This window comes from Macrobrachium rosenbergii, chromosome 18 (assembly GCF_040412425.1).
Source record: "Macrobrachium rosenbergii isolate ZJJX-2024 chromosome 18, ASM4041242v1, whole genome shotgun sequence".
Taxonomy (NCBI): Eukaryota; Metazoa; Arthropoda; class Malacostraca; order Decapoda; family Palaemonidae; genus Macrobrachium; species Macrobrachium rosenbergii.
Window position 1 is genome coordinate 10229805 of NC_089758.1, and position 6929 is coordinate 10236733.

At 37.6% G+C, this 6929-nt stretch overlaps 1 protein-coding gene across 5 annotated transcripts in view; it reads left to right on the forward strand.

Annotated features, from left to right (window-relative positions):
- Window positions 1-551: 551 nt before the first annotated feature.
- The window catches only part of LOC136848093 (15-hydroxyprostaglandin dehydrogenase [NAD(+)]-like), a 51068-nt gene continuing 44690 nt past the window's right edge, over window positions 552-6929 (forward strand). The window contains exon 1 of one of the 5 annotated variants that reach the window (XM_067120291.1): window positions 552-767. The gene's annotated coding sequence lies outside the window, so the exon portion shown is untranslated. The remainder of the gene's footprint in view (window positions 768-6929) is intronic. The other 4 variants (XM_067120287.1, XM_067120289.1, XM_067120288.1 and 1 more) reach the window with 4 other exon arrangements.

The window sequence follows — 6929 nt, forward strand, 5'->3', positions numbered from 1 at the left end:
TTGAAGGTGAAACCGCACCAGATTTTTTTTTTTTTTTTTTACCTTTTAGCAGGGTTGGGCTCTTGGGAATCGCCCTTCACCCAGAACAAGCCTCATGAACGTCGATAACGCGCGTAAAGAGTTCGCTCTAATTTTCTACTACTCAAGTTTTTCATATAGAATTTGAGGAGCGGTATACTGATCTACATTAAAATACGATACCCCGCCTTTTTCTCTCTTCAACCCCCAACGAGAAACGGTGTAGTCATCTTACTAACCGCAAATATACCTTGCTCCCTCCGGCCTACCTCATAATAGGAAAGGATGCCTTACTTACATACATGACTCACCAGGCATAGTATCGTCCAGAAAATGTCACTTCTTTTCTCAGAAAACAAGCTACTGCCATTATTGTTACAACATGAATCACGCGCTTACTTACCTCCCGATGGGGTTGTTGTCCATTGAGTTCAGTGGGAAAATTTGTTTCCCCGGTCTTCCCAGAAGCCCAAGGGACTACGGAGATAAACGATCATTACATCAGAAAAAGAATGCTCACTACCGCCAGACTCGGCTGTGAGAGGGAGAGAGAGGGAGGGGCAGGACATCACCCCACTCACCTTCCCAGCAACCTCTGGTTCTGCCTCGGGTGAGAGAGTGTGTTCAGTCACTCAGTGGCAGTTTGGCAGTGGGTAGGAGAAGGTCGTGGCGATACGACGTTGCATGAGTCACTGTGTCTGCGCCTGTGAATGAAAGTCGAGCTACCTTGATACTCTCTGTCATATATCGTAAGTGTTTTCAAATAGCGTGTCAAAACTTGGTTGCCATTTGTCGTGAGGTGGTTCCAGGGGATATTGTGCATCTAAAACTGACATGATGGAATAAATCGGCGAGCGCTACTCCTCTGTATAGGCTGCGTTGGTGTAATAATTTTTTAGGCCTTCACAGATGTCTGGATTAAACTAGAAATTAAGTCTTCTGATCATAAATTTACAGACATGTTTACAGAAATGTTCCATTTAATGTAAACAGGGGTAGCCCCACGTCTCTAACGGTACCCGGCTCATCTATGATACAGGTGTTTAACTTCACGTAGGATTTCGTCAGTGAGCATCAGCACTAACATTGTATATTCAGTGTGATGATAATGTAGACAGCAAGTTTACTGAATATGGTTTTTTGGCAAGAGTAATGAGGCATAAAAGAACATCATTCTTTTCAAACTCAGTGTTAGCCTATGAATCGTGCAAAGTAGGCTTAGACGGTCGTGCAAATTGTGAGAAGTTGAGTGAAGTGCTATATATTTAAGCACGCAAACACAAAACATTATATATATATATATATAACTAAGCCATTTTCAATTCCAGAGACAAACGCATCATGCGAGTCTGCAGATGTTGAGGAATTGTGCAGAAAACTTCAACAATATAGACAATTATATATATATATATATATATATATATATATATATATATATATATATATATATATATATATATAAGGACTATGTATAAACAAATATACTTGCGTTTAGCTTATGCGTAAAAGTCAGCCTTGTTTAAATGTGTGAATGCGGTGCTAATTGGTATTTGGCCGCGATGAGCTCTAGAGGTTACGATTTTCAACAAAAAATGAAAACTCATCATAAACAGCACCATTAATAATAAAGGCGTCATTCTCATTCCCAGGTGTCGAAGGCGTTTATCATTGTCGTTAGGCTATTTGTTTGCTAATATAAGTAGTATGAGGGTGGTAGGAACTCAGTTTTCAACATTTACGAGCATTTGCGTAGCTTTCTTTCTAATGTTGATTTGTACGTACTGTGTTCCCTTTCGTTATTTTTGCCTTTATTTATTATCAGTTTAATTACGGTTGTGTTTCGGAGACATATAAATATCTCGTTGTGCATAACTTTGATATCAGTAATTGTTATGAAGTTATATATGTATATACATATATAATTATATGTACATAATTATATATATGTATATATACATATATGTATATATACTCTTCCAGGTAGTTTACTCTCTCCTGCCATTTAATTCATAATATATTTCACAACTTTATCTTGAAATGCCATGAACGTCCTGCCCATCACTGGCAATCTTTACCAAAATTCGTTTTCGTGTAAAAAAAAAAAAAAATCAGTGTAACCGTAGACTTAAAAATTCATATTTTAGGGTGAAACGAGAGCCATAATTACTCCTTTTACATGTGCATTCATAATGCATGCCCTACTTTTCTCATCTTCTTAAATTCGTATTTCAATGAGCCATCGAGAGAATCTTACCTAAATACATAGAATCCACTGGTTTTTTTCCTTCACATTAATTGAATACTACATTTCGGTTTTAGACCGGATAAGACCAAGGCCTACTTTGCTCGTCTCTCGCTTCGCTCTAACACCATGATTTTTAACATCTCTTCATAAAATCTTGGACCAAAAGCAGTAACAAAGGTGGCAGAATCCCATCCTGCATCACACCAGTCCTGGTTTCTAAAGGGGCTTTTAGTTTTCCATCAATTTCCCAGTACAGTAATACCATAAAATCTCATGATCTATAATACAATTCATTATATTAAACACTATTAAGTGCATTTTCAAACTAACCGAAACGCTGTTCAGGTTTTATTTTCAAAGCAATGGTTGGACAGTTGAATCCTTCAAATTATCGCATTCGAAAATCACCTTTTTTTGGCACTTTGACATACTGTACACCCTATTTTTCCAATCGTCAGGACCTGTACTTAATCCCCAGATCTAATAGGTTGGATTTATCCGTGCTTGACCTTAAACATTTCTGGCATCAGGCCATCTCTTGTTGCCTCATCATCTTTTAAACTGTCAGATTGCCGGATTAACCTCATCGAGTGTCGATGCGCCTGTTTTATGAACTGCCCCTCTCAGCTGACAAAATTTCGTCAATAGGTGGATGAGTACATATATAAGTTTATCAACATGGTTTTAGTCTCTCGTATCTGTATGCCGTGTAACAGTATTTTCATTTATATCCCTTATTGGTAATTCCTCCAATTCTTGCCTTCCCCTTTTGACACTTATAAACTGATATGGAATTCTCAGTTTCTGTCAGTCTTGTGCATAGACCTTGATTTCATTGCCTGTGGTTTAAGTAAAAAAAAAAAAAAAAAAAAAAGCACCTCCGAGCGCGTTGTTCTTTTGACTTCCAATTTCAGACTCCAGCACTTGTGATTTGGTGTTTTTCCTCTTATTAATTACAGCTTACGTCTCATGTGACATCTATTTCTTTCGCTTTGGTTTTGGTCTAATTTCATTCCTGGCAGACACATGTACATTGTCCATGTCGCCCCTCCACAACTGATACCCGCACGTCGTTTCTAAGCTTTAAACAGTAATTACGTTTTAATTCCATTCTAACGTTGGCTATTTTTTTTAGAAGTTGGTTGTCACTATCTACTTCCCGGACATCGCTTAGGCCTAAGGGTTCTTGTGCATTCTACCCACAACAAAGTGATCGTTCTGATTGTGAAATTGCCTTGAGGAAAGCAGCCAAACCTCGTTCCAGTGTCTTTCATCATACTTATAACATTCCTCCATTTTAAGTCCCCAGATCCACCAGTGCAGTTACCTACGAATAGTTTGATGTCACTGTAGGAAATCTGCATATAGCTATATTTGTGGGAACAAATACGAGTATAACTACCATGCTGATCTTATTTTGAACGGACTTGAAGCGAGGAAAAACCAGTCTTGCCCAACATCAAACCTACACCGTAATAATGATTATTGCCTTTTTTGTCAGGAGTCATCGGCGTTACTCCATGATCCAATCTGTCCTCTGTAACAAAAAATAAATAAATATCCAGTTTATAATGATTCCCCTGCGCCTTGCAGCTTTCACAGGTGGGTGATGGGGTCACCATTTCCTCATGCCACAACACACCCTCACCCACCCATCCCCCACACAGACACAAGAATACAAGAATCTGAGTTTATATTATGATATATATTATTATACTAGTGTAAAATTGACTTGATTCCAATATGCCAAAAGTTAAGCATAACACAAACAAACAGATAGTTGTGGTATGCTATTTACCAGATGTGTACAGAATGTCTTACAGTTGCCATTAATCGGAAACCACATAATTAAATACTAACAAGTACTAACAAGATAAATACAGGAATGACTACTTCGTTTTCGGATGTGGCCCAGGATGTGGTAGTCTTTCTCCCATTTACGTACGGATATATACAATGACTTAGATCAGCTCTCTCTCTCTCTCTCTCTCTCTCTCTCTCTCTCTCTCTCTCTCTCTCTCTCTCTCTCGTGGGTGCGTGTGGATCTGTGGGTTTATTGAAAGATATTTTGGTGTACGCTAGTTTCAGCCAGTTTTCTGTCCCTCCACAATTGTTAGTCCTAGTTTCCGCCTAAGTTGGTTTTTGATGTTCTATATTTTTGTCCATGTCAAAGTATTCTGTAGGAGGTATTAGACTCATATGTTTTGTGCTGGTTGTTTCGTGTCCTAATTATCGTAGGCTGAAATCGACCCAAAATTAGGTAAGGTAATGAAGCTTGAGTTGGAATTTATCGTAGAAGGTAGAAGCTTAAGAAGTGGTTTTGATTTTCATGAGACATATTGCAGTATTAGGTTAATTCTAGAGTATCTTTTGTGGGTTCCCTTCAGTGCAACCTCTATTTCAATTGCGATCTCGTTTAATTCCAATTTCAGGACGCTATTTTAAGCCTCAGACTTCTTCCCATCCCCCATTAACCCATAAACTTTGATGGGCAATTAACCCCCATTGCCCTGAGCCCCGGCCTCTTAAACCTCTCCCTCTCAAACTATATTGAGGAGTGTCCGTGAACCAGATTCTCTCTCTCTCTCTCTCTCTCTCTCTCTCTCTCTCTCTCTCTCTCTCTCTCTCTCTCTCTCTCTCTCTGCATTCGTGTATGCATTCCCATGCTGCAATTTTGCTGAGGCCTTTGCCAGCTTAATTGTGAACCCTCTTTTACCGTAGCAAATGACGTATTGTAATGAAACACAAGACATTTATCTGCCCTGTGCTCCTTTCCTGTCTCTGTCTCGTGTGTGTGTATATATATATATATATATATATATATATATATATATATATATATATATATATATACATAAATTGTATCTATATATACACATATATGGACATATGTATATAATATACATACATACATATTACATAATGTTCGTTTATATGGTAATGCCCTTACTTTTCTTCATCTTGTGGCGTTAAGGAATAAACAGACCAAAGATATGACCACAAAGCGCAGGCTTCTGGGTTAACGGAAAATAAAACGTGCTGTCAAGTTCACGTTGATTGGCCTGTGTCTACGGAAGGTACAGTTGTTGCCTTGTGAACGAGTTTGATGACTTTTTGCCGGAAAAGAAAGTCGACAGAGATTGTGAATTGAAAGTCACGTAGTAAATGGAAGATTACCCAAGACTATAATGAAGCAAAGGAAAAATAAATGTTTTACTTCATTCTGTAAATAATACAGTTTGAATGAATGAATGGCGTGAATCACAGAATTGTAGGATCAAGAGTGTGACTTGGGATATTTTTTTTTTTTTTGTCACCAAGCAAGAGTTTTGAAAGGAAGGAGTTTATGAACACATCATTATGTGAAGTCTTCTGCACAAGATTTGCTTTTGAATTTACATGTAAAATGAGAAAATATTTAATTTTTCGGGTTGTAATCTCGTGGTAATCAAGGAGCCATAATGCAATTCGCTCTCTGTATATATATATGTAATGTGTGTACTATGTATGTATGTGTATATCTGTGTATGTACATGAATAAGTACATCTAGGGACACTGATTCACAGAGCTTACTAGTTTCCTCTAGTTTTTTGCGAAGGAATCCTGAATTCATCCTAGTATTTATTGTCGATAAGAATATGTACTTGGAAGGTCTGCTGATCATTTATTATGTATTTAGGTTCCAGTCCTTGAGATGTAATTACATCTAACTGTCATTTGTATCTCAAAATTGTTCTCGATACATAAACTGTCGTTATGTCAAATTAAAATCGACTGTCTCTTTTGACTAGAATGTTAGTCTATATTAGCTGACATGCATAAAGGTCTAGAGGAAAGGGGATAGAAAATAGGTTTTTCCTTTCGTTACTTTATTTCTTCAGGTTTGTTTAGTTGTTTTTATCATTTCGTACCTGAATTGTGTGTCACTTCTTAGTTGAACACTGGATTTGTGAGTTGGGTTGTGATTATTTATTCATATATACACTAGTAATTATAACGCATGAGATAGTACAATAAATGAATAGCGGAGGTATAGGCCTATAGGGTTAGAAGCAACCCAAAGAGGAAAAAGAGACCAGAAACATATATCATCGAGTAAAACTAAGAAGCAGCAGCATCCGGACGTACTATCCATGTCGCACCACTATACAAAAAACAAAAAGCTGTTCGTCAAAGCATGAACGTCGCTGCTTTCATTAGAAGAATCTTCGAGGCGAGAGTAGTTTCGTTGGCAGTGCATTAATTCTTATGGAATTTTTGACTTGTCATTTTTAATTTTATTCCTGCAAGACAGAGAAGAACGTAATGTTCTCAAGGTATCCGTTACGAGGTCTACAATGAACTAGTCTCTCTCTCTCTCTCTCTCTCTCTCTCTCTCTCTCTCTCTCTCTCTCATTGGTCTGCCCTTCCCGGGTGAACTTTGCAGCACGACTATGGACGTGACTGAAGTATGTACTACCGTTGTAGCTTTCATTTGTTTATGGTTTGCTGTATTTTCTAATACTGATACCTCTAAAGCTGAAGCACTAGGTGCTACTAAACTATTGAACATCATATGTATTGTTTATGCAAATAAATAAACACACTGTATGAATATCTGTGTCTTTTATATTTATATACAGTCTTATTGATAGCATTGCGGGCAAAGCAGTTACCTCACATTTT